Source organism: Rhinatrema bivittatum, chromosome 1 (assembly GCF_901001135.1).
Source record: "Rhinatrema bivittatum chromosome 1, aRhiBiv1.1, whole genome shotgun sequence".
NCBI classification, from domain to species: Eukaryota; Metazoa; Chordata; class Amphibia; order Gymnophiona; family Rhinatrematidae; genus Rhinatrema; species Rhinatrema bivittatum.
Genome location: NC_042615.1, coordinates 506,831,685 through 506,859,561, shown reverse-complemented (window position 1 = coordinate 506,859,561; position 27,877 = coordinate 506,831,685). Strand labels below are relative to the sequence as shown.

The 27,877-nt window shown below is 49.4% G+C and overlaps 1 protein-coding gene across 2 annotated transcripts in view; it reads right to left on the bottom strand.

Moving 5' to 3' along the window:
- SLC38A5 (solute carrier family 38 member 5) overlaps positions 1–27,477 on the bottom strand; it is a 173,846-nt gene extending 146,369 nt beyond the window's left edge. The window contains exon 1 of one of the 2 annotated variants that reach the window (XM_029610924.1): positions 27,332–27,477. The gene's annotated coding sequence lies outside the window, so the exon portion shown is untranslated. Of the gene's footprint in view, positions 1–4,336; positions 4,466–27,331 lie in introns of those variants that run through there. The other variant, XM_029610931.1, reaches the window with a different exon arrangement.
- Between the last annotated feature and the right edge of the window lie 400 nt (positions 27,478–27,877).

Genomic DNA, 27,877 nt, shown 5'->3' with positions numbered 1-27,877 from the left:
ATGCATCTGGGATGTGGCAATCCAAAAAAGCTTTATGTGATGGGCGGTGAAAGACTAATGCGCATGGACTGGAAGAGAGAGCTTGGTGTGATAGTGTCTTATGATCTGAAGATGGCAAAGCAATGTGACAAGGCAATGGCTAAAGCCAGAAGAATGCTGGGCTGCATAGGCGAGGAATAACCAGTAAGAAAAAGGAGGTGAAAATGCCCTTGTACAGGTCATTGGTGAGGCCTCACCTGGAGCACTCCATTCAGTACTGGTGCCCTTATCTCCAAAAGGATAAAGACAGGATGGAGGCGGTTCAAAGAAGAGCAACCAAAAATGGTGAGGAATCAGCACTGGAAGACTTACGAGGAGAGGCTGAAGGATCTGAATATGTATACACCCCGGAAGAGAGGAGGTAAGGGGAGAAAGGCCACAGGCCTTCAGATATCTGAAAGGTTTAATGATATACAATCATCAAACCTTTTCTATTGGAAAGAAATCAATAGAACTAGGGGTCATGAAATGAAACTCCAGGAAGGACAACTCAGAACCAATGTCAGGAAATATTTCTTCACAGAGAGGGAGATGAATGCCTGGAATGCCCTTATGGAAGAGGTGGTGAAGATGAAAACTGTCAAGGAATTCAAAGGGGCGCAGGATAAACACTGTGGATCCCTAAAGGCTAGAGGATGGAAATAAAGAAAAGAGTGCATGGGGGCAACTTGCTGGTGTGGAAGTTGCTACCCTTAACAAATAAGCCTTGATACTGTTAATGCAACTCCATCATTGTTCTCTGCTTCAATGGCAGTGAGGAAAGGGGAATTGGATTCAGACAACAACCAATGAGGGCTATGATTTTTACAATTTGGGGCACAAATAAGCATGGGGGTAACTTGCCGATGCGGCTATTACTACCCTTAATCACTAAGCCTGATACTTTAGATGCAACTCAAACATTGTTCTCTGCTTTCACAGCTACGTTTAAGGGAAATTGAATTCAAGCAGCATCCTAGGGCCCTGAATAATGAATATTACTGTCTGGTAAACTGATGAGCTTGGGGGTAACTCGCACAATGCAGCAGATACTGGCATAAGCTTGCTAGGCAGACTGGGTGGATCATTTGGACCTTTTCTGCCATCATTTCTATGTTTCTATGAACAAGACTATCAGAATTCTCTCACTTACACCCACTTCCTCCCTCTCTCACTCACAGGTCTTCTTCGATCGCAGTGGGATGAGCTCTGCTGGGTGGCACCGAGGCCCACTCTCCCTTCCTCATTCTGCCTGATGCCATTGATGTCAGGCCATCGATAATGACATCAGGTAGGTAGACTGAGGATTGCATTGGCAGGCCAGAGATAAGGGAGTGAAGATACAGGTGGGTAGGCCCCCACAAATGTGGGGGCCATATTTTGTCCACCCTTGATACAGATATCTTTTAAACCATAAGGGGCATTGCATTTTACATTACATGTAAACCATTGCGATGGTATTTAACTTAGCAACGGTATAGAAAAAGATTTTAAATAAATAAATAAATAAAATAAATTACAACTTAAGGATCAGCTATACTAAGGAGTTTCCCGCCCCCCATTTTGTGTATATCTGGTCCTACATTACCTATATCTAAAGTAAATCTTGCCTCCCTGGGTATATAATGTTGTTGTTTTTTTGTCTCTTCCCAATTGCTCCTCACAGTCTCTGGTACCTCTGCCTCTCCCCAGACACCGATGCCCGGGTGGTCTGGAACCACTTGCCAGCACAAGGCCTGGAGGGTAGCCTGCTCCAAGGCGAACCCTCAGTGCCACTGATGAGACCTGCAGGGGCCACTCCTGTCATGGCAGCCCATCCTCCCACTAACCCGGGAGAGATAAAGATAAAATGTAACTCTGCGAGTTCTCAAAGATTTAAGGAGATCATTTTCAAATCCATTTCTGTGCATAAGACAGGATTTTGTGCATGTGAATAGCTGCTCTAAAACAGGCCGGGGCTCATGCAAGCGGAAGAGGAGCGTAATCCGGGTTTCGTGCGTATTCTTATACAAACTGTAGCGAGACATTCCAGGGGAACAGAGGGGGGGGGGGGGGGGGGGGGGGAGCTTCACGCAAATGCTCTTTCATTTTAAAAAGCATGCGGGAGCAAAAGTATCCGAACACATGATTTTAATGAGCAGCATTTCTTTAAATAAGGTGCTGAAAGTGCTCCATGTTCATTTGCAACTTATCACAAATATGTACACTTCAACAAAATGATTCAAAGGCTTTCAAAGTCTTTCAAACCAGATAGGGTTTACAAAAGAGGTTCAAAGCGAGTACATCCCCCAAGATGGCCATGTTTCACCTGTTGGCTTCTTCGGGAGGGACAGAGTTAGGGCAACCTTCAGAGTCTGCATATGTGCCAGTTTACAAACAGTAATTCTTGCTCTATCGACCAAATAGAAATAATCTATCAAATTATTTTATCACAGGTAATTGCAGCTGATTTCCAAATAACAATTAGAAATGGAGGTTTGCACTGGATATTCAATACTCCTGTTCAAATTTTCCTTATATTGTTACAGAAATATATGTGAGAAAGCCCCTGTCTCTGGGTGCTAAAACCAACATTCATTATCTTCCTGTACTTTGAGTCTGGAAATCTTTCTTTCTTTATTAGCAATTACTAATTGTTTTCCAGATAAAATATCACCCAAAGCGATGTACAAAAATTCAAAACAAAATATCAAAACAATATAAAACACAATTAAAATAAAATAAAAATAACAACATTCCCTGCATATACCTATCCCCCCCCCCCCCCCCCCCACCCTAATTATACAGGTCAAGAACCACCTCCTGCCAAACCTGGATCAGACGTTAATCATATATAAATAGATGTTAATTATTTGCCAACATAAACAAAGTCTTCAGTTTCTTCCGAAATTTAGCCAAATTTAACTCCTCTCTTATCTCCAAGGGCAAACTGTTCCATAAACTCGGGATTACATTTGAAAATGATTTTGCACCCAATTGGGAATGAATACATTTTTTTGCAGACAGAAGGTCCAAATACCGCCTTCCTGCAGAACACAAAATTCTCTTAGCAACATGCCATTGTAAGATTCCCCTCAAAGTGGGAGAACTAGCACCATTTATGGTTTTAAATACCAATACTAAGTTCTTGAATCTGCTTCTATCCACTATGGATAACCAGTGCAGTTCCAGCAACAAAGGTTTGGCAGAACTTCTTCGAGATTTCCCCAAAACTAAGCAGGCGATCGTATTTTCAATAAGTTGCAATTTTTGATTCACTTTACCCTGCACTAATCCAGATTTGAAGGAACCAGGGCATAAGCCACGCTCTTAAGAGCAGACAACTCCAAGTATGGTTTCAGATGCCCTAGTAATTTTTATTGATGTCCAGATTGCCTTATGAACAGTAAAATAAAACATCCAAATAAGGAATGATAACACCAAAACCCTCAATGACAAGCTGAAAACCAGAAAAAAAAACGGCATAAATCCAAAAGGCTGCATACAGCATAAATCTGAAACGAAACAGCATAATGACACGAAACGGAACTTTTTTTTTCCAGGCGCACCCCTACTTCCTATGACACGGATTCTTGATGAGAACATGACATTTGACTTAAGATCAGAAAGTACTCTCGCAACAGAAGTCCACTGTACGTGTTGCTTCTCCACAGAGAATTCTAGGAATTCCAAAAATGTGCTACTTGACCGAACCCCACACTCAAGTCCTTTGCTCCCTAACTAGAGGCCCACAGCCTTGGCTTTCACTTCCCCTTTCCTCAGGCCTCTCCTGCCACCGACTTAAGACAAAAAGCGTGCCCACCCCCTAACCCTGCTAGTCAGGGGGTCCTGTGGCAGCACCTGCTCCTCTCTGGGGGGGGGCAAAGAATCTTATTCCAGATGGCCCCTACCTAGGCACTCCCTGCACATTACCAGGGTCAGCACTGTAAGCAAACACCAGCCAAGGAGAGGCAGACCCAGGGCCCTACTTTTCAAACTAGTGCCAAATGCTCTTGAAAATCCAACTCTACAAAACCGCCACATGAGTTGCTGCTGGCTGACAGTTGCATCATCCACCCACCCCCACCTTCGGTTTTCAACGAGAGCTGCATTTGGTGAGGTTTCATCTCCTTTTCCCTCACCCCCCAGTTGGGGGTGAAAAGTCACAGCGCCCCCCCCCCCCTTGACTCTGGTGCTCTCGCTTTCTCTCGCCCCCATCCCAAAACTGTGGAGAACGTGAGTCTGATGCAAGAGGCTGGCGGTGTTTCAGCAGCAGCAGCAGCGCTTCATGTCACACTCGCTGCCACCCTCCCACCACTTCTGCGTCTCGTTCACTCACCCCAGCGGTGCTCTCCTTCTGGATGGCTTCCTCTCTAGGGAGGGGGGGGGTGGGGGGTGGAAGGAGAAGGAGGTCTCTCTCTTTCCTTGTTGCTGTGGTAAACCCCCCTTTTTATTTTTCTCCCCCCTGCTGCCTTTTAAAAGCATTGGAAGAAAGAATGAATTTTTTTTTTTTTTGCCAAACCACTACTGCTAAGGACACACCCGCCTACACACACAGAGCGAAGCAGCCCCTCCTTAACCAATCAGACTATCAGAGGCTGCTGTGAAACGAAGCCAGCCCTGCCCCTCAGCTCCTATTTCTCTCACAGGGGCTGAGCCCTTGAGAAAAAAAAGGACAGCTGTCTCCCCAGAGGAGCTACCTGCCCCTTTCCAATGCCCCTTTGGCTGCCTACAGACAGAGACCTCAGTCCTGAGCACTGGCTAAGCCCAGGGCCGGTGCTAGCTTTTTTTTTTTTTTTTTTGCTGCCCTGTGCGAACAATTACTGTGCTGCCCCCTCCACCCCCCACCCCCACCCACCGGTTCATTCACTCTCTGTCTCGGGCCCACAAAAAAAAACCAAAACCCTCAGCTCTCTCCAGCCATACAAACTCTAAAAACTGACACCTCCTTCAAGCCCTGGGTTTTCACCCCTTGCCCTGGAATCCATGGCCGGTGCAAGCGTATCAGATGCCCTAGGTGAACCTTATAGCCTTGCACAATGCCCCCGGCCTGCTCTTCTCACAAAGTTAAGAGTTATACATTTATAACAAGATTTAATGTGAAAAATATCAAAGCACCGTATTCTAAGGTAAAAATATCACTTAAATTATATTTACATGCACTGCTGTGATGCCAACCAGAAATCCTGGCAAAAAAAAACCCCACTTGGTACTCATATGGTATTAGGCCTGTTGTAATGTGTGTTGTGTGTGGGTCTGACCCTCCGAAATCTGACCCTCCGAAATCCCTATTAGAGAACATCTCACCTCAGTCACACATGCAGAACACAAACCCTCACCAAATATTTATTTATTTATTTATTTTTTATTTTTATATACCGATGTTCCTGTAAAGAATACATATCGCACCGGTTTACAAGGAACTGGGGAATACAGAATAGAGCAGCCATAAAGTAGAAATATAAATGTGACAAAACCTGAACTGAAAACCACAAGAAGCCAGATTCTCTGTGTAATGCAACAATAAAAAAAACCAGAACCATCACCATTCCTCAAACATCAAACAAAATCAAGAAATATAATAAATACATAATCATAATAATAAAAACATACTAATAATAATGTTTCAAAAACAGATAAATAAAAGACTGAATAATTAAAAACTCTTATAAAGCTTTTTTGTAAGGTCCCAAAAACCAATAAAATATTTCAAAACAGCAGACACATCAAATAACACCCAAAAAATAAAACTAAAAAGGATTTTAAAAGTTCACGCTCTCCATACATAGGAACCTTTGATTTCTAGTCACCCTAAGATTATCATGGATTAGTGGGAGTGGGGTGTACAAATTTTGTCCTCTCTTTCTTTTACACACACACACAAGCTCACTCACACATGCTTACTCGCACACACAACCAGGTGCCTCCAGCTCTTCTATGATTGGGATCTGCCAGCAGTCTCGGGCCCTCCATTTCACCTGCTGGCAGGTTGGGATCCACCTGCAGCCCTATGCTCTCTCTCTCTCTCACTCATGCACACACACACAACCAAGGCACTCTCCCATTCACACCCATACTCCCAGGCAAGTTCCCATTCACACACCCTCACCCACTCAAATCTTAGGCAAACTCCTATTCACATCCACCCAAATCCCAGACAGGGTCCTATTCATGCATGCATGTATGCGCACGTGCACACATACATACCTAGGTTCTATAATGGTGCAGAGTGAGGCAGCCACTTCAGGTGGCAGAATTTTGAGGGGAAAAAAATGTCCCTCTCAGAACGCCACTATGGCATCCGCCTCACCCTGCCTGCCTCTGCCGCGGCTACCGACCCAGGCTGGTGGCAGCAGAAAAGAAAGTTATTTACACTTTCGGATAATAGAAGGACTAGGGAGCACTCCATGAAGTTAGCAAGTAGCACATTTAAGACTAATTGGAGAAAATTCTTTTTCACTCAGTGCACAATTAAGCTCTGGAATTTGTTGCCAGAGAATGTGATTGGTGCAGTTAGTGTATCTGGGTTTAAAAAAGGCTTGGATAAGTTCTTGGAGGAGAAGTCCATTAACTGCTATTGATCAAGTTGACTTAGGGAATGGCCTCTGCTATTAATGGCATCAGTAGCATAGGATCTACTTAGTGTTTGGGTACTTGTAGCCTGGATTGGCCACTTTTGGAAACAGGATGCTGGGCTTGATGAACCCTTGGTCTGACCCAGTATGGCAATTTCTTATGTTCTTATGTGAGGGTCGCTGCCACTGAGGCCAGGCTAACGGCAGGGAGGAGGGCCTCCACTGCCACCACCAGAGGCCAGACCGGCGGCATGGAGGAGGGGGCAGAGCGAGCGGGGGGACGGAGCGAGAGGAGGCAGGGCAAGGGGCACCATCTCATCCCTCACCTCAGGCAGCAGATTACCTTTAGCTGCCCCTGCACACACCCATCACATTTTCTCACACACCCCACCCATCTCAGGAAAGCTTCCATGCATGCATGCATGCACGAGTGCACATACACACACACACCCCTACACCCACACCCACACACCCATCTCAGGCAGGCTCCCATTTATACCCAACCATCAAAGGATTCACCAGTGTATATAAATGAGATAATCAAATGAGCTGGTGTTTAAATTTTTAATTAAAACAAATTTAGTGCTGGATCAGCTACTTCCAATCTTGTTAATGCCAAGATTCCAGTGCCACATGGGGTAATTGTTTCAAAAATGGCTGTTCAAACAACATCCAGGCAACCTTGTAACTATTAGAACTTGGATAATGTTGTAACAAGTTATCACAGTCTGTTCCAATAGCTACAATGTTGCCTGGATGTTGTTTGAACAGCCATTTTTGAAACAATTACCCCATGTGGCACTGGAATCTTGGCATTAACAAGATAGGAAGTAGCTGATCCAGCACTAAATTTGTTTTAATTAAAAATGTAAAAATAAAAAAAGTGAGTGTTTAATAATTTCATGATTGCACCGACTGGTTTCAAATCTGATTGAATATTCAGAAACTGTACCAGTGCTGAGGTCCTCTTTTCCTCTTGATGAAATTATTGATAAAGTTATCCACAAATAACAGCGCTCCTAGATATTCACATTTAACACCAGCTCGTTTGATTATCCCATTTATACCCATCAACCCATCCCGGGCAGGCTTCCATTCACCCACACTCCACCCATCCCAGGCAGGCTTCCATTCACCCACACCCAGCCACCACAGTCAGGCTGAGGGGAGAGAACGGGGCAGGGGTCAAAAGAAAGAGGAGGGTGGGATAGGAAGAAGGAGAAGAGGCTGAAGGGAGAAGAGTGGGATGGGGGAGCAAGGAGAGTGCTGGGGAGCAGGAGAAAGAGAGAAGGCAACTTGTGGTAGGGGAGAAGCCTCCTCTTCTCTCTCCCCTGCCTGCTGCTCTCAGCCCTCTCCTTTCCCTCCTTCAGCACCCAACCTCTCTCCCCCTTCTTCCTCCCTTCCTCCTCTTTTCTCTCCCTATCCCCACTCCCTATTGCTCTTGTCCCTGCCCCATCCTCTCCCTTCAGCCTTTCTCCTCCATCTCTCCCTCCCGCCCTCCACCTCTTTTCGCCTGCACCCACACCCCTTGCCATTTCTTCTCCCTCCCTCTCTCCCTCCTCTTTCCGTCTCTTCCTCCTGCCCCAGCATCTTCCTCCAGCCAGCCCTCACCCTCCTGCTTCCCAGCTCTCCTCCCCATTCTCCATCCACCACAATCCACTTACCTGTCCTGGTGATGGACCTCCCTCACCCATGTCTCTTTCTAATAAGAACATAAGAAATACCATAATGAGTCAGACCAAGGGTCCATCAAGCCCAGTATCCTGTTTCCAACAGTGGCCAATCCAAGTCACAAGTACCTGGCAAGTACCCAAACATTAGACAGATCACAAGCTACTATTGCTTATTAATTACCTTCATAGCATTTTATGGATTTATCCTCTAGGAACTTATCAAAACTTTTTTTTTAACCCAGTTACACTAACTTCTGTAACCACATCCTCTGGCAATGAATTCCAGAGCTTAACTATGTGCAGAGTGAAAAAGAATATTCTTCAATTTGTTTTAAATGAGCTACTTGCTAACTTCATGGAGTGCCTCCTCGTCCTTACAGCTCTCAAGTTGAAATGCGAGGAACCTTATTGGTAAAATTTAAGTATTCAGAGGACAGAGATACCGTATTAAAATTATTTCTAAGTAAAAGATCTTTGTTATACTTGGGCCAAAAACTGTGGGTCTATCCTGACGTCTCTAAGGAGATGCAGACAAGACGTAAGAAATTTTTAATATTGGCAAACCAGGCTAGAATGTTTGGGATTCAATTAAATATCAGATTCCCTTGTAAATGTGTAATGAAAATTGATGGTGTTAAATTTGTATATTATGAACCTGAACAGTTAGCGAAATATCTCGAGAATCGTAGGAACCACGAGGCAGAGCACGAAACAGAATCTTCTTAATAGTTGTAGGAGGAAAGTAGATACTCTGCAGTCTCTCAATGTTTTGTTTAGAAATATTTTTTCTTCTTTTTTGTGTAACTTGCTTAAAGAATGGTACTCCCCTTTCTTGTTTGGTAACAGGGAGTTAAAAGAATATATGTTATGTGATATTGTTATGAATAGATTATATTGTCTTGGATAATATAAGTGATAATATTATCTTTACTCCTGAATTATGGTTTTCAGAATTTGAATGTATCAAATTTGAAATATGCAAAATAAAGAATAAAAATAAATAAATAAATAAATGATTTAAAATATCAATCCCCATTACTCCAACCTCCATCAATCCCTACAATTTAAGTTTCAACCATGTCTTTACCCCTTTTCTGAATTTCAGATAATTTATTTCAAGCCACTCACTTATGAGTGGCTTATGCTCCGCCTGCCTTACCGGAGGGGAGGGCACATCCAAAGCTGCCGGGGGAGGCATTTTTAAGGTGCTTCAAGATCCCGGGAGGCTCGGGGGACTGCAACTCTCTTCAGCAGATCCATTCCCACTCAGCGTGGGAATGGATGCCATTTTGGATTCAATTGACGTGGGTGCGTGGGCCGCAGCGGGGGAGGGGAAATCTCCACCGCATTTATCTCCACAGCAGGTGGCCTCTAAGGGGGGGGGGGCAGACTGAGTGGGGAGGCTATAGTCACGGCGGAGGAGAGCCCTGAAGGTGCTTCAGGCTCCTCTTCATCCTCCTTTTCCTCTGACTTTATTATGTTGCTGCACAAAGCATTTAAAGCAAGGAAAGCCACCAAGAGGCATGGTTCAGTTCCAGGGGACAAAGGTCCTAAGTGGTCCAGAGACCTGGAGGAGGAGAGGGCAACAAGAAAGAAGCACCCCCTGTGGTCCACGACATCCCGGCCACTGGACATTTCCTCCTCGGAGGCTTCTGATCTTGAGGATGGAGATCCCTGGGACAAGCCTCTACCGGGGGCGGACCAGGAGGAGGTCCAGGCCCAATCTATCAGACATGGCCCCCCAATTCTTGAAAGGGATCACCCCAAGGTGGTTTGTCTGTTCCGGAGGGATGAGTTGGGTCAACTTATCCCCGTGGTGTTGGAGGAATTGGGCATTGATTCCCTTCCGGAGAACTCCCGGATGGGGTCCATTGGTCCTGTCATAGTGGGTCTTCGTGGTCCGTCCTGGTCCTTCCGGTTCCATATTTCTGTTACGGACTTACTGTTTCTTGAATGGGACACCCCAGATTTGGGTCTAAAAGTCAGTAAAGTGATGGATAAGCAGTATCCTTTACCAGAAGAAGCCCTGGATCTTCTTTGTGTCCCCAAGGTGGATGCGGTGGTGTCTGCAGTCACTAAGAAGACCACCATCCCGGTGACAGGGGCAGCAGCTCTTAGGGATCTTCAGGATCGTAAGCTCGAAGAAGCTTCTCGAGGTTTTCACACTGGGAGTGTGGGCTGCATGTGCAGCAGTTTCACCTTGTGGGCAGGACTTCACTGGGTACAGCTCCTGCAGAATAACACGTCACTGTCAGAGAAGGAGGCTGTGCAAGCAGGGTGCTTGGAAGCCGCGGTAGCTTACAGTGCAGATGCCCTGTATGATCTGCTCCGCACCTCGGCCAGGTCCATGATTTCAGCAGTGTCAGCTCGTAGACTACTTTGGCTGAAAAACTGGTCTGCAGATGTCTCTTCCAAAGCTCAGCTGGGCTCTCTGCCTTTCAAAGGCAAACTGCTGTTCGGTAAAGATTTGGAAGACATGATTCAATCATTGGGGGAGAACAAGGTTCATCACCTGCCTGAGGACAGATCCAAGGTGAGGGGTTCCTTTCCTCCTTGGTCTCGGTTCTGGGGTCTTGGAGGTTCCACTCTTCCAGGTCATTGGGCTCGTTGTCCAGACAAGGCTCGAGTAGGCAACAGTCCTGGTCCCAATCCTTTCAGGGGCATCATTTTGGTAGGACCGGACCCCAGGCTGTGGGAGGAACAAATCTTCCCAATTAAATGAGGCCGGTCCACTCCTCGGTTCCCGTTATAGGAGGCAGGTTGTCTCAGTTTTACGAGGAGTGGGCCAAACTCACAGCAGACCAGTGGGTCCTCAATGTGATAAGACAACGTTACGCTTTAAATTTTGCACGGCTCCTTCACAACCGCTTTCTTGTCTCTCCATGCTCCTACACACAGAAGCGTCGGGTGGTGAAAGACACTTTACAATTTATTTATTTATTTATTTATTTATTTATTTAAACTTTTTCTAGACCGACATTCGTTGGGAACATTATATTGGTTTACACAGAACATAACAACAGTGAATAGGCTTTACAATGAATAAAATTGAGAACAAGAAAACAATGCTTACGTGATCTCGGGGCCATTGTACCAGTGCCTCCAGTGGAGCAGTGGAGGGGGCCGTTATTCCATCTACTTCATGGTGCCCAAGAAAGAAGGCACATTCCGACCCATTCTGGACTTAAAGAGGGTCAATCGTTGTCTTTGGGTTCCAAGGTTTCGCATAGAGACCCTGAGGGCAGCCGTGGCATTGGTGCACAAAGGAGAGTTCCTAGCATCCCTGGATCTAACCGAAGTGTATTTGAACATCAGGATCAGAGCCGACCATCAGACATTCCTGAAGTTTTCCATTTTGGGGGACCATTTCCAGTTCTGTGCTATGCCATTTGGACTTGCCACGGTGCCCCAGATCTTTACCAAGATAATGGTTGTGGTGGCAGCGCAACTTCGGAAGGAAGGCTTCTTTGTTCATCCATATCTGGACGATTGGCTGATTCAGGCAAAATCGGAGTCTCTCTGTCGCTCAGCGATACACCGAGTTCTTCATCTGTTGCAGTCACTAGGTTGGGTGATCAATCTAGCCAAGAGCTATCTAGTTCCCTCCCAGTCCCTGGATTCCTGGGAGCCCTATTTGACACACAGCTGGGGAGGGTCTTCCTGACCAAGGAGCGAATCACCAAACTGCAAGGGCAGGTTCAGGATTTTTTGTGCAAGAGTCTTCCAAGAGTCTGGGATTATTTGAGAGTCCTCAGTTCAATGGCTTCCACCTTGGAGTTAGTCCCATGGGCCTTTGCTCATATGAGACCTCTTCAGTCAGCTTTGCTATCCCATTGGAACCCGGTGTCCGAACAATTTCATCTCCTCCTTCCTCTTACAGACTCTGCACGTTCCAGTCTTGATTGGTGGCTCCTCTCAGACAATTTGCACCAGGCAGTGGCCCTGGAAGTTCCCACTTGGACAGTGGTCACTACAGATGCCAGCCTCTCTGGTTGGGGAGCGGTTTGTCAGGACAGATCGGTGCAGGGACAATGGTCAGTGGAAGAAACCTGGTGATTGATCAATCATTTGGAGACAGAGCAGTGAGATTAGTGTTGCAAGCTCTACTGCCGCTTCTGCAGGGAAAGTCGATCAGGGTTCTGTCTGACAATGTGACCGCAGTGGCTTATATCAACCACCAAGGAGGAACCAAGTGTAAGCTTCGTGGACCCTTGGGCCAATCGGAACCAGGAGATGGAATACCTTAGAGAGGTAGAGACACCGGTTCCAACTGGGAGGCGGCGAAGACAGGCTCACGGACAGCTGAGAGGAGGACACGAAGGGCCCTATGCGATCAAGGGCCAGGAGGAGAGGCTGACCCAGTGGAAGAGGATCTTCGCCCTGGAAGCCGGTACTCCCCCGAGAGGAGCTCGTAGGAGTCCGGCCGCTGGGACTTAGGCGATTCACCCTGGAAGCCGGTGTCCCCCCGGGAGGAGCCCGTAGGAACCCGGCCGCTGGGACTTAGGAGATCTCTACCGACGGAGTCGTTGCTCACCAGGCCAGGGTCAGGTGCCGGAGAATCGCCGTCAGCCAGTCCGCGTCTAGAGCCAGGGGATCGTCGTCAGCCAGTCCAAGTCAAGAGCCAGAGAAGTACCGAAAGCCAAGCCAAGTCGAGAGCCAGAAGACACCGAAGCCAAACCAGAGTCAGGAGCCAGGAAGAACCACAAGCCAATCCGAAGTCAAAAACCAGGAGATCAAGTGACGAGCAGGAACACAGCAACTGGGAGCAGGACGAACCTGGGAACCTCGTTGCAAGGCTCTGAGGAGAGGAGCTGCAGGGCTTAAGTAGCCCAGTCGCGTCTGACGTCACTGGAGGGTGGAGGCAGGTTCCCCGCACCTGGCCCTTTAAATCCCGGGCCAAGACGCGCGCGTGCCCCTAGGGGACGGAGCCAGCCGCGGCAAGACACCGGCTGCTTCGGCGGCGCGGCAGCAGCACAGGGGAAGCGGAGGCAGGCCTGGGCACCACGTGGGGACGCCGGAAACGTGGCGGCACGGGTCCTCGGAGGCCCGGGGAGGGCTGGAGCGGAGCGGAACCGCGCAATTGTAAGTGAAGCGGCCGGGGCCGACCCGGAGCCGCAACAGTACCCCCCCCCCTTACGCCCCCTCCCGGGGGGCCGTGGTTTGTCCGGATGGCGGAGGTGGAACTGCCGAAGAAGGTCCTTATCCAGGACGTGGGAAGCAGGCTCCCAAGAATTCTCCTCCGGGCCGTAACCTTCCCAAGACAGTAGGTACTCCCAGCGGTGGCGACGGCACCGGACATCCAAGACCTCTTGTACCATGTAGATGACATCCGGATCCAAGGAAACATTGGAGGGCTCCGGCGGGGAAGCCCGAAATCGAGAGAGTACCAGCGGTTTGAGGAGGGACACGTGGAAGACATCATGGATCCTAAGCGAGGAGGGCAGTCGCAATCTATAGGATACAGCCCCTATGCGTTCGGCCACCGGAAAGGGTCCAATGTAACGAGGCGCTAATCTCATGGAGGGGGTCCGCAATTGAATGTGCTTAGTACTTAGCCATACCCTTGTCCCGGGTAAGAATACCGGAGCGGGCCGTCGAGACCGATCTGCATACGTCTTGAAGCGAGTTGCAGTGCTGCGGAGCTTCTCCTGCGTGGAAAGCCAGAGGTGGTGAAGCTGGCTAGCCGTTAGCTGTGCTGCCGGAGAGGTAACGGTCACCGGTAATGGCAGTGGGGGTCTTGGGACCCTCCCATAGACTAGCTGAAAGGGGGACTGTAGCGTAGCGGAGTGCTTATGGCGATTGTGAGAAAATTCTGCCCAGGGAAGGAGAGAGACCCAGTTGTCTTGGAGCTCATCCACAAAAGCTCGGAGAAAGGTCTTAAGAGACCGATTGGTCCGCTCCACTTGGCCGTTACCCTGGGGATGAAATGCCGTGGTGAAATCCAACTGTATCCCAAACTTTTTGCATAATGCCCTCCAGTACTTAGCCGTAAATTGGGGACCGCGATCCGAAGCGATATGCGAGGGCAGTCCATGTAGTCAGAAAATATGCTGGACAAAGAGGTCAGCCAGCTCAGGAGCCGTAGGTAGCTTGGGTAAAGGGATGAAATGTGCCATCTTAGAGAAGCGGTCAATCGTGACCCAAATTACGGTTTTCCCCTCAGAGGGAGGCAACTCCACCACAAAGTCGGTGGATAGGTGGGACCACGGTTCTGTGGGAATAGGGAGCGGCTGGAGTAGACCCCACGGGTGTCCTGGTGGCGGCTTTTGCTGAGCGCACGTGGGACAAGACTGAACATAGTGCCGGATATCCTCCTTCACCCGCGGCCACCAATAAAATTCAGTGAGCAACTCAAGGGTTCGCGAAATCCCAGGGTGACCAGCCGTCAAGGAGTCGTGTGCCCACGCCAGAACCTTCCTCCGGGAACGGACTGGAACCACCGTCCTCCCCTCAGGTCCTACGTCCGTGGCGGCCAGGAGGACTTTAGCTGGGTCCAATATGTACTGAGGGGACTCCGTTGTGTCGTCAACCTCTGTGGTGCGAGAGAGGGCATCTGCCCGGACATTCTTGGCTGCGGGTCGATAATGAAGCGAGAAGTCGAACCGACTAAAAAAGAGGGACCAGCGGGCCTGTCGGGGATTCAGCCTCTGAGCATGAGACAAGTATTGCAGATTCTTATGATCGGTATATACGTGATCGGATGTTGGGCTCCCTCCAACCACTGCCGCCATTCCTCGAACGCTAATTTTATGGCCAACAGCTCCTTGTCGCCAATCCCGTAATTCCTCTCGGCCGGAGAAAACTTGCGGGAGAAGTATGAGCAAGGCCGGGTCTTGCCAGTCGAAGAGGTTTGGAGCAGCACCGCCCCGACGGCGACATCGGAAGCATCCACCTCCACTATAAATTGGCGTTGAGGGTCTGGATGCCGGAGACAAGTGTCCTGTAAGAAAGCCTCCTTGAGATCCTGGAAGGACTGTCTGGCAGCTGGAGACCAGTTTCGGGCGTCCGCACCCTTCCGTGTGAGGGCCGTCAGAGGGGCAACCAGGCTAGAGTAATGCGGGATAAACTGGCGGTAGAAGTTCGCGAAGCCTAAAAACCGCTGAAGAGCTTTCACTCCCGATGGTTGTGGCCAACCCTTGATGGCGCTCACCTTGTCCGGATCCATTCAGAAGCCCGTAGAGGAGACAATATATCCTAGGAAGGGCAGTGCCTCTTGTTCGAACTGGCACTTCTCTAGCTTAGCGTACAAGTGGTTCTCCCTTAGCTTCCGAAGAACTTGCCGGACGTGTTGCCGATGTGACTTGAGATCCTGGGAATAGATCAATACGTCGTCCAGGTACACGATAACAGACGTATATAAGAAGTCCTGGAGGACCTCGTTCATAAGATTTTGGAATACTGCTGGGGCGTTACAGAGACCAAAAGGCATGACAAGGTACTCGTAATGGCCGTCCCTGGTGTTAAAAGCGGTTTTCCACTCATCCCCTGGGCGTATTCGAACGAGGTTGTAAGCACCCCTGAGGTCTAGTTTTGTGAAAACACGAGCCCCTTGGAGGCGGTCCAGCAGCTCTGGAATCAGAGGCAACGGGTAACGGTCTCGGCGAGTGATTTGATTCAAACCCTGATAATCAATACAGGGGCGAAGAGACCCGTCCTTCTTCCCTACGAAGAAAAACCCGGCCCCAGCCGGGGATTTGGAGGGTCGGATGAAACCCCGATCCAAGTTTTCCTTAATATAGGCAGACATAGCTTGGGTTTCCGGCAGAGACAGGGGGTAGACTCTCCCACGGGGCGGTGTGGTTCCTGGTAGTAAATTAATTGCGCAATCAAAGGGTCGGTGCTCCGGGAGTAGTTCTGCCTTCTCCTTGGAGAAAACATCCTGAAAGGCATGGTACTGTGGAGGTACTGTTAACGAGGCCGTGCAGAGCGAAATGGGTTGCAGCGGGCGTGCAGGAAGGCAATGACGGTGGCACGCAGAACTCCAGGAGGTAATCTGTAGAGACCTCCAATCGATCACCGGAGAGTGCTCCCTAAGCCAGGGTAAGCCCAGGATGACTGGGTGGATGGATTTTTCCAGGATAACAAACAAGATTTCCTCCTGGTGGAGGGCTCCCACCTGAAGCTTCAGAGGGCTGGTGCGAGTGGATATTATACCAGGAAGTGGGTTCCCTTGAATGGAGGAAACCCGCACAGGCGGTTCTTGTGGGCAAACCTCGAGCTGTAGCTGTTGTACCAGCTCCTGGAGGACAAAATTCCCCCCGGACCCAGAATCGAGTAAGGCTAGGGTGTCGAAGCCTCCCTCCGGAAGACACAGGCGTACCGGAACGGTACATGGGGAGCTAGGTGAAATGTTGCCTAGAGTCAACTCCCTCTGAGCTGTAGGTTCGGGCGTTTCCCGGACGCTCGGTACAACGGGCCAGAAAATGCCCCTGGCCCCCGCAGTAAAGACACAGTCCTTGGGTACGGCGGCGTCGGCGTTCCTCAGAAGATAGGGGACCACGACCCAACTGCATGGGTTCCTCGGTTGATGGAGTGGTGGCTGCAGGCGGAGATGTCCGGACTCGAGGCGGAGTGATCCTGCGTGTGGTTTGGCCCTGAGTAGGCCGTCGCTCTCGGAACCGCCGCTGAATTCGTCGGTCTACGCGCCCAGCTAGTTCAATGAGCTCTTGAAGGTTGTCGGGGAGGTCACGGCCGGCGAGCTCATCCTGAAGACGAGGAGAGATGCCTTCCATGAAGATGTCGTGCAAGCTGTCGGTCCCCCAGGCCAGCTCAGTGGCCAGGGTCTGGAACTCTGTGGCGTACTCCTCTAGGGGCCGATTGCCCTGCCGGAGCTGAAGCAGTTCGGAAGCGGCCGTGGAGGCCCGGGAAGGCTCGTCGAAGACTCTGCGGAAGGCTTTGACAAACTGAACCAGATTATTCAGTCGGGAATCCTGTCGTTCCCAAAGAGCTGAAGCCCAAGACAGAGGTCTCCCCTCCAGGAGGGAGATTATAAAGGTCGTCTTGACTCGGTCCGTAGGGAATTGGGCGGGTAGTAGATCGAAGCGGATGTAGCATTGATTGAGGAACCCCCGGCATGCCTTCGGATCCCCTGAATATCGGGATGGAGCAGGCATCTGTACGGGAGCGGCGGAGTCGGGACTGGCCTAGGACATAGACGCCCGGGAACTTGCTGCGGAGGCTCCATCAACGCGATCTGCCAGACGTTGTACTGTCGACATCAGCGTGTCGAGGCAGCTCTGTTGTTGCTGCAACTTCTGGGCCAGGCCTGGAATAGCCTTGAGACCAGCAAGGTCCGCCGGGTCCATGGCCTTGCAATCTGTAAGCTTCGTGGACCCTTGGGCCGATCGGAACCAGGAGATGGAATACCTTAGAGAGGTAGAGACACCGGTTCCAACTGGGAGGCGGCGAAGACAGGCTCGCGGACAGCTGAGAGGAGGACACGAAGGGCCCTATGCGACCAAGGGCCAGGAGGAGAGGCTGACCCGGTGGAAGAGGATCTTCGCCCTGGAAGCCGGTACTCCCCCGAGAGGAGCTCGTAGGAGTCCGGCCGCTGGGACTTAGGCGATTCACCCTGGAAGCCGGTGTCCCCCCGGGAGGAGCCCGTAGGAACCCGGCCGCTGGGACTTAGGAGTTCTCTACCGACGGAGTCGTTGCTCACCAGGCCAGGGTCAGGTGCCGGAGAATCGCCGTCAGCCAGTCCGCGTCTAGAGCCAGGGGATCGTCGTCAGCCAGTCCAAGTCAAGAGCCAGAGAAGTACCGAAAGCCAAGCCAAGTCGAGAGCCAGAAGACACCGAAGCCAAACCAGAGTCAGGAGCCAGGAAGAACCACAAGCCAATCCGAAGTCGAAAACCAGGAGATCAAGTGACGAGCAGGAACACAGCAACTGGGAGCAGGACGAACCTGGGAACCTCGTTGCAAGGCTCTGAGGAGAGGAGCTGCAGAGCTTAAGTAGCCCAGTCGCGTCTGACATCACTGGAGGGTGGAGGCAGGTTCCCCGCGCCTGGCCCTTTAAATCCCGGGCCGAGACGCGCGCGTGCCCCTAGGGGGCGGAGCCAGCCGCGGCAAGATGCCGGCTGCTTCGGCGGCGCGGCAGCAGCACAGGGGAAGCGGAGGCAGGCCTGGGCGCCGCGTAGGGACGCCGGAAACGTGGCGGCACGGGTCCTCGGAGGCCCGGGGAGGGCTGGAGCGGAGCGGAACCGCGCAATTGTAAGTGAAGCGGACGGGGCCGACCCGGAGCCGCAACACCAAGAGCCGGTGGCAATCGAGGCCCAACTGTTGATAGCCTGGGCAGAACAACATCTCAGAGGATTGCGGCCTCCCAAGTTGTGGGGGTTGACAATGTTCAAGCGGATTTCCTCAGTCGCAACCGCCTCGATCCAGGGGAGTGAGAGCTCTCTGAGGAGGTGTTCCCTCTCATATGCGACAGATGGTCCACACCAAGCATGGACCTGATGGCAATGTTTCGGAACACCAAAGCCCCACGCTTCTTCAGTCAACGTCAGGAGCCAGGGACAGAAGGGGTGGATGCTCTGGTTCTCTCCTGGCCGACAAACGTTCTGCTGTATGTGTTTCCGCCCTGGCCTCTGATAGGCAAGGTGTTATGGCACATAGAAGCTCATCCGACGGAGGTGATCCTGGTGACCCCAGAATGGCTGAGATGTCCATGAATCACGGATCTAGTCAACCTAACAGTGGACAGACCCCTGAGGTTTCGGGACCTCCTAAACCTTTTGCGTCAGGGGCCCTTTTGTTTGGAAGAGGCAGATCGCTTTTGTCTAGTGGCCTGGCTTTTGAGAGGCGACGGCTAAAGGATAAGGGATATTCAGACGCAGTCGTAGCTACCCTTTTGCGATCAAGGAAGACCTCTACCTCCCTGGCTTATGTCAGGGTGTGGGAAGTTTTTGAGTCTTGGTGTATAGAGCGTGAAGTGGTCCCTGCTCAGGCATCAGTATCTGATATCTTGTCCTTCCTACAGGCCGGCCTGGCTAAAGGCTTAGCATGCAGGTCTCTAAGGGTGCAGGTGGCGGCCCTCGGTTGTCTCAGTGGTAAAATACGTGGTGTAGCCTTAGCCGTGCATCCTGACGTGGTGCGTTTTCTCCGAGGGGCGAAACATTTGAGTCCTCCAGTACGAAATCCTTGTCCATCATAGAACCTAAATTTGGTTCTGTGTGTGGTGCCATTTGAGCCTCTGAAGAGGACAACACTCAAAGATCTCACGTTAAAGATGTTTTTTCTCGTGGCTATTTCCTCAGCTCGCCGGGTGTCGGAGCTTCAAGCATTATCCTGTAGAGAGCCCTTTTTGAGGATTATGGATGCGGAAGTCTCCTTGCGGATGGCATTGGTTCCTTCCTTTCTCCCAAAGGTTGTGACCTACTTTCATTTGAATCAGTCGGTAGAGCTCCCATCCTTTCCAGATTTGGACCGCTCTGATCCCCAGTCTAGAAATCTGAGGAAACTTGATGTGTGTCGAGTGCTGTTGAGTTATCTGGAGGTTACAAATAGCTTCCAAATGTCAGGCTATCTCTTTGTGCTGTGGAGTGGCCCAAAAAAAGGGCATAAGGCATCTAGGGTGACAATTGCTCACTGGTTGAAATAGGCTATTGGTTCGGCATATCTGATTCATGGCCAGCCAGTTCGTCAGACTTCATGCACATTCTACCCGTTCGCAGGCAACCTCGTGGGCGGAGTGTCAACAAGTTTCACCGCAAGAAATTTGTAGGGCGGCTACTTGGAAAACTTTGTACACCTTTGCCAGGCATTATCGGTTGGATGTCCAGGCCCCAGGCTCTGGTGTGTTTGGTGAAGGTGTGATCTAAGTGGGACTCTCAGGGTCCCACCCAGTGTAGGAAAGCTCTGGTACATCCCAGGAGTCTGGACTGATCCGGGTACATACAGGGAAAGGAAAATTGGTTCTTACCTGCTAATTTTCGTTCCTTTAGTACCATGGATCAGTCCAGAGTCCCGCCCATTTCAGTATGAGATAACGGAGAGTCTGCTCGTTCAGTACTTCCTTATCTTTTCTGCACACTACTTTCAAAGTTTCAATGTTTTCACGGATTCTGCTCCTTCTTGGGGTTAGTGACCAGGCAGTGACTGTTGTAGGATGGTTATCTTCCCCAGGTTCCTGCCGGGGTGGAATTTGAAGTGTACTAGTTTATTGTTTAGGTTAGTTTTTAAAATGTTCTGCTTGGATACAGTGTAATACTGATGGTCTGTAGGTGGCACCTGAAGGTATAGGGCAGAGTCAGTCAAAACTTCTCTGTCTTCATCTGCTGGTGGGGAGGCAAAACCCAGCAGTCTGGACTGATCCGTGGTACTACAGGAACGAAAATTATCAGGTAAGAACCAATTTTCCTTTTTATGTGTAGAAAACACAATTTGTGCACATAATGCACTTTCAATGCAGAGAACCTGTTTTATGGACTCTAAGCAAGCCAGTGTGCACACATTTTAGGGTTAGTGTGCTTTTTAAACTCCCGATGCATTAGAATACCATTAGGTTACTACTTCACTAATTTGTATACACAGTTTTACTCATCTTTGTATGCAATGTTTTCTGCAAAATGTGCACACAAAAATGTGCACACAACCAAGCAAGACCACAGTGAGTGCAGCTCTGCCCCTTTTCAATACTACATGGTATCCAGGGATAACTGTTTACTTATGAAAAGCAACAAAGAAATGTCAAAGAGGCAGTCTATCATAATTATAGCAATCCAGTCCTAAAGAGTGGGTGTAAACTCCCATCATTACCTATGTCAGTGTTTCCCAACCTTTTCAAGCCCAAGGCACACACCTACCTTAACAAAAATGGTGTGTGGCTCACCAGCCTCCACAGGGCAGGCAGTGCAGACTCAGAGATGGAGAGGACTGGTACGTAGCACTGAGAGCCCCACCAGTCTCTCTTTCAAATAGTAAAACTAGGGCAGAGGCGGGACAGAGGCGCACAGGAACCCATCACAATGGCCCAATTCTCTAGTCTATACACAAGTGCAAGAGAAGGGAGAAGCTGGTGTGGTGCTGGCAGCCGGATCAGTTAGTTTCCCCTGGCTACTGCATCTGTCTGCCAGAGCTCCTCCACCGCTGCTGCTCCCAAAGTCCAGAATGAATCACATTCAGTTCTCAGTGCAGTTTCCCTTTCTCACTCAGCACCGGGGGATCAGACAGAAGCTGGAAGGGCTCAAAGGAGAATGGCTGAGGAGGAGGGGGAAATAAGGAAGTTCTGTGATCACTGTCGGGCCAATACAGTACAGTGCGCTCCGACGGAGCTCACTGTTAACCCGCCATTGAACGTGCGTTTTCGACGCGCTAGCATTACCCCTTATTCAGTAAGGGGCCGAAAACGCGCATACAATCCCCCGAACCTAATAACGCCCGCATCATGCAAATGCATGTTGATGGCCCTATTAGGAATTCCCGCGCGATACAGAAAACAAAATGTGCAGCCAAGCCGCACATTTTGCTTTCAGAAATTAGCGCCTACCCAAAGGTGGGCGCTAATTTCTTCGGGCACCGGGAAAGTGCACAGAAAAGCAGTAAAAACTGCTTTTCTGTGCACCCTCCGACTTAATATCATGGCGATATTAAGTCGGAGGTCCCGAAGGGTAAAAAAAAGTAAAAAAGAAAAAAATTTTGAAGTCGGCCGGCGGCTGTCGGGTCGAAAACCGGACGCTCAATTTTGCCGGCGTCCGGTTTCCGAGCCCGTGGCTGTCAGCGGGCTTGAGAACTGACGCTGGCAAAATTGAGCGGCGGCTGTCAAACCCGCTGACAACCACCTCTCCGGTCCAAAAGGAGGCGCTAGGGACGCGCTAGTGTCCCTAGCGCCTCCTTTTGCCTGTTTTTACCGCCGGGCCTCATTTAAATACATAATCGCGCACACAGGAGAGAGGCCTGTGCGCGCGCCGGGAGAGCAGGCGTTTGCCCGCTCTCCTGCGTTTTTACTGTATCGGCCCATGCATTTGCTGCACAAAGCAGAGCCCAGTTATCTGTACCCTGCAGGTTGCTTGTTAATTCCCAAACTCCAGGGCTCATGCAGTAACGAGGAAAGAAAGGCGTATACTCAGAAAGGAGCTCCTACGTGTTTAAGAACCACCACCGGTGTCTTTTGTTGCTGTGAGGCGCTGAGAGTAGGGCCCGGGTGCTGGACTGGATCGAAGCTTCAGGCAGTGGTGACGTTTCCGTGGCACACCTGACCAGGTCCTAATGGCACACTGGTTGGGAAACACTAACCTAGGTGCACAACCTGTATAAATAGCGGAGACCTAATTTCCAAATCAGCCTGCACCAGGGATCGGGGGCAGGAGACCAGCAAGAAATTTGCAAAGAAAGTCAGCAAGCCAATGTAAAACTACACTGGAGCAGAGAGATCCACCCCAGGGGAGAATGTTTCATGCCACAGATTCTTTTGGTGTTTGGTGCTGAAATAATCAGGAGGATGTGAAGCAGGATATGTTTTCAGCCTTACATATATATATTATGTATCTGTGTCTACATATATCTTAGAACAGGTAGATCAGTGTGAGTGATATAATACAGGTTATAACAAGGTTTCAGGACATCACAGAGCTGTTCTTCCCTGTAACTGAGAATCATGTTCAGTGTCAAATGCTGGAACGTGAGCAGTGCCCTTAACCTGTTCTAGGATACAGTTCTGTGAGCTCCCCTCTCCCGCAACCAGCACTCCTGCACGCTTCCCCCATGGTGCCTCCTGCTGGAAGAAGCTAGGACTACACAATTCCCTGCACTACTCTCCAGGACATGGGCCCCTAAGGATTAGAATATACTATTCTGTACCATTCCTCCCATGCAGAGCCAGCACTCCCTGTAAGGAGAGGAATCAAACTGGAGCCTACTGCTTCGCCTCAAGACAGCTTCCTGCTCGGTATGGTAACCACGAAGACTGATAAAATCTGCCCAGCCATAAGCCCGGTGCAGTGCATAACCTGGCCCCACTTCTCCGAAGTGGAACCTCTCCTGCCTGGCTGAGATAATGTAATCAGCAGGGACTGCCTCCCCCACCCTCCCCTTTCTCTGGTGAGGCTGCATGCCGCTGCTCCCCGGGGCAGCAAAAAACACATTCCCCAATCACAACCTTTATGTAATACTCAGTTTCACTGGTCCCGGCACTCTCTCCCAGCTTCCATCTTTTCAATCAAATTCACTTCATCAAGGCCACTGAACGAGTTCTTCCACATGACCAAGAAGTTTTACGATGAGAACTTTGTAATGGCAGCAAAAATTCTCCGCATTACAAAGATGCCCCCATGTCTGTTGGTTATGAAGAGGAAGAGTGGTCTCATATCTTCTTGTCTGCATTGCAGGCGAGAGTGGGTTTTTTGTTTTTTTGGCAGGTCAGGGTGGGATCTGAGGACTTTTCTTTCCTAGTTACCTCAAGCCCTGGTATCCCTTCTCTCAGGGCCGGTGCAAGCAGATTTGGCACCCTAGGTAAAGCTTTGGTCATTCACCCCGCCCAACCCCAACAATTATTAGCAGAAGCTCCAGCACGGCACTGCCTCCTTTCTTTGGCAGTATTGGCTCTCAGACAGCGCCCTTCTGGACCTCACGCTGGCAGAAGTTTGCCATCCCCAAAATCTTGGTGCTCTAGGCCAGTGGTCCCCAACCCTGTCCTGGGGGCCCACCAGCCAGTCGGGTTTTCAGGATATCCACAATGAATTTGCATGAGAGAAAATTTGTTGTGGAGGCAGTGCATGCAAATGTTCTCTCATGCATATTCATTGTGGATATCCTGAAAACCCGACTGGCTGGTGGGCCCCCAGGACAGGGTTGGGGACCACTGCTCTAGGCAACTGCCTCGTTTTCCTAATGGAAGCACCAGTCCTGCCTTTTCTAGCGCCTTTAAACTGGGGGATATTACCACTCGACTTGCCACCTCGTGTAAGTCAACACAACAGGCAGATCCACTCCTAGTTTTGCCCCCCCTGCAGGCAGGGACTTTTCTTCCCTTAAGCAGAGCCCACATCTCCATACAGGTAGTGAGCTAAAGGCCAGGACTGGCTCGGCCTCTTCAGGTTGACCTGGGTGAGACAGCAACCATAGGAGCTAATTTTTCAAAACCAATGGGGGGGCCTGCTAAACTCAAAAGGAAATGATCCCTTCCTAGACACAGTGAAGGAGTTTGCTCAAATAATGGGGTGCTCAAGCATCCAGTGCACCCACAGAGTTGGCATAATGGTAACCCTGTCCCTAACTAATACCAAACTTCTCCTCACAAATAGATTATGAGCTGTCAGTACCAGTTGGAGGCTTTTTTTCAGGAAAGGCAAATCCTGTTCTGGTTTTTACCACACTGCCTGCATGAAGTCCCTTCTTTGGAGCCCATTGTAAAAAGGTGTACTCTTTGTCTTGCCATACTGGAGTCCATCAAGCCCAGTATCCTGTTTCCAACAGTGGCCAATCCATGTCACAAGTACCTGGCAGGATCCCAGGGGGTAGATAGATTCCAAGCTGCTTATCCCAAGAATAAGCAGTGGATTTCTCCAACTCTCCCTTAATAATAGTTAATGGACTTTTCCTCTAGGAACTTGTCCAAACCTTTTTTAAACGCAGCTACACTAATAGCTTTCACCACATCCTCTGCCAACAAATTCCAGAGCTTAATTATTCATTGAGTAAAAAAATATTTTCTCTTATTAGTTTTAAATGTATTACCCAGTAACTTCATTGTGTGTCCCCCTAGTCTTTGTACTTTTTGAAAGAGTAATCAACTGATTAACGTTTACCCATTCTATTCCACTCAGCAGAGCATACGTTTTTACCCACAGTTGTCTGCAAATATTACTCCTGATACAGCAAGGAGTTTTCTTCATATAAAATGTGTGTGTAAAACTGTGCATCCTGCTTAGCGCCCTCACATGGAAAGCCCATGCTAATGAAGACATTAACAATTCCCCCCCCCCCCCCCCCATCTCCAATGCAGAGAGGTGCATGCGCTGAGTAAACTCAGGCTTTCTTTTGTGATAGGAATTTTACTCCGGGCCAGAGGTGGAGTAAAGTTTCCTGTGGTGGTATCAGTCTATGGGCAGAAACAGGAGTTCCAGCGCTGGGCCCTGGAATCAGGATTTGTGCAGGAAAACATTCTTTCTACACACAAAGCATGTTCCTGGAGCATAAATATGATTTATGAGCACAAAAAAATGTTTTCTGCGCTGAAGATTTTTGTGTGCATAAATCATGGCTCAGGGAGGCTCCCCCGAGTTAAAATATGCGATCAGCTTGTACTGAATGGACATTTTAATTCAGGTTTGTGCACACATGTTCTAGCTCTCCACGCATTAGCATTCCATTAGCTTACTGTATCCAGGGTTAAACATTTTTTTTCTTTAACCGCTGCTTTAAGAATTTGTGTGCGGAGTTTCGGTTCCTAGAGTGCATAAGCTAGTTCACACCCTACTCCTGTAACCTCTTAGTTATTCCATAATTAGTCTACACCCAAAGTATATGAAGAAAGGGAAGAAAGCCCCCTACTCTCAATAACTTACTCAAATAAGATCGTGCATCAAGAAAGACACAAAAACAGCAGCTACACAGCTCAAGGCATTTTCAAACCCGTGGCCTCAAGTTTTCAGTGGTTTCTCTTTTAAACGACTCTGGAGGGAAATAAAGGTGAACAACTATATATATCGATAGATAGATAGATAGATAGATAGATAGATAGATAGATACAGAGCAGAATGAACAAAAGGTGGCATTACCAGAAAATATTCCTTAGCAAACGTATTAAAAAGGAACACAAATGTTATCTTTTGCTCATTCTGTTTTGACCCGAGAGAGTGCTAGCACCCAAAAGACAATAATACAATAATAAGACAATAATCCTCCCCACTACCCAACCAACCACCTAATATCTCTCACTACACCTCAACCATACCTCTTTAACATCTCATACCTACTACCAGACTTATCACTCCACCCTCAATGATACTCAATGTTAATGATCATTATATATTACCATTTATATATCATTATTGATTTATTTATAATTTTTACTTATATTTACTCATCAATCAACCTAAATGGTTACACAATGCTTCCCACTGTTACTCAATGTCACTCAATGCTTCTAATGTCACTCAGTGTTACTCAATGTGTCTAATGGTTATTATGTTTCCATTGTTACCTAATGTTAATTGGTTCCCTGATGTATTAATGTAAATCGTTGTTACAATTGTAAACCGGAGTGAAGGATGACACCAAGCTTCGGTATATAAAAAAAATTCAAATAAATAAATAAAAGCTATTTTTAAAAAATGTATTGTTAGTCCAATAAAAAAGTGATCATCTTCCTATGGCTTAATTTTGTTGGTTTGCTGAACTCTTCTTTCTGCGCGTGGAGGTGCTCTCTCTAACGTGGCAACCACACTGCTTTATCCCAGGTGGCTCTGGGTCCCCGGGGCCATTCTAAGCCAAGCACAGTTTTACCTCCCACCCCCACCCCCCAGTTCCCAAAAGGCAGGGACTCCCAGGCTGCCAGTTGTAAATGGAACTGGTCAAGCTACAAGAAGATCCCCCAAGCCAAGCCCGAGCCGAGGTTTCCAGTCTGGCACGCGCCTGTTATGGGATTCTTGGAAAAACAGCTCAGGGACACTTCCTCGGTTCCCCTCGGGGCTCCCCCCCCCCCCCCCCCCCTCAGCTCCTGAGCGACTTCGGGGACGGGCGGGGAGGAAGGGGCACTTGGAAATATTTTGAGTCCTGGGCATGGTCAGCGTCCCGTCCCCCCCTTTTTTTCTCCCACGTTAATCTCCCCCCCCCCCCCCCTCCCAGCTTCTGTCACCGTCCCCTTTCTGTCTGGAAACTTGCAGCGCTCTCCGCCAGCTCCTGACAAGCAAGTGACAAAGAGGGAGGCGCGCGAGCTGCAGCGCGACTTACTGAGCGTTTCTCTGGATTTCACGCGGAAAGCACAGGCTGGGACCCCCCCCCCCCCCGGCCCCCCTGAGATCCGACACAGGGTCCGGCCCCTCTTCTCTGTCAAGTTCAGCTCCCTCTTCTCCCCCCACCCCCCACCCTACCAAGTGCCAAGCAAACTCTTTTTTTAATCAAGAAAAAAAAAAAAAGGAAGCAAAAACTCACTTTTTTTTTTTAGACCTGGGGATGGGACACGAGGAGGTTATTGGGTTCCAGTCGAGAATCCAAATTTGGAGGTGGGGGTGCGCGCGTGAAAGTGAAGAGTGTGGGGGGGGGGTGTTCTTGCCAAGAGGGAGAGCCTTCAGCAGCCTGCGGAGGAGGAGGAGGAGGCGAAGAGGAGGCAGGCAGGCAGCAGAGGGGGCGGATAGGGAAGATCAGGTTACTGGAAGTTTATTAGGTCACGGGGGCTCCCTGCCACCGCTTCTCGGGACACGCGCGGGCGGCACCAGCAGAAAGACAAGAGAGCAGGAAAGCAAACAAAATGTTTTACTGCCAATGCAGGCGGCCAGCCCAGCGCCTCGCTGCCTCTCTCCTCCTCCTCCTCCCCTCCAGTACAGAGCATGTCCTATCTCTACATGACTGATGACACCCCCCCCCCCCCCCAAAAAAAAAACCATGAAGTGTGATGTGGGGTAACAAACCGAAAGCAGGCAGATGTGTCCCTGGGTGAGCTCAAGTTTGCCTCCGATTTCTAAGAGATTAGTGTTTAAA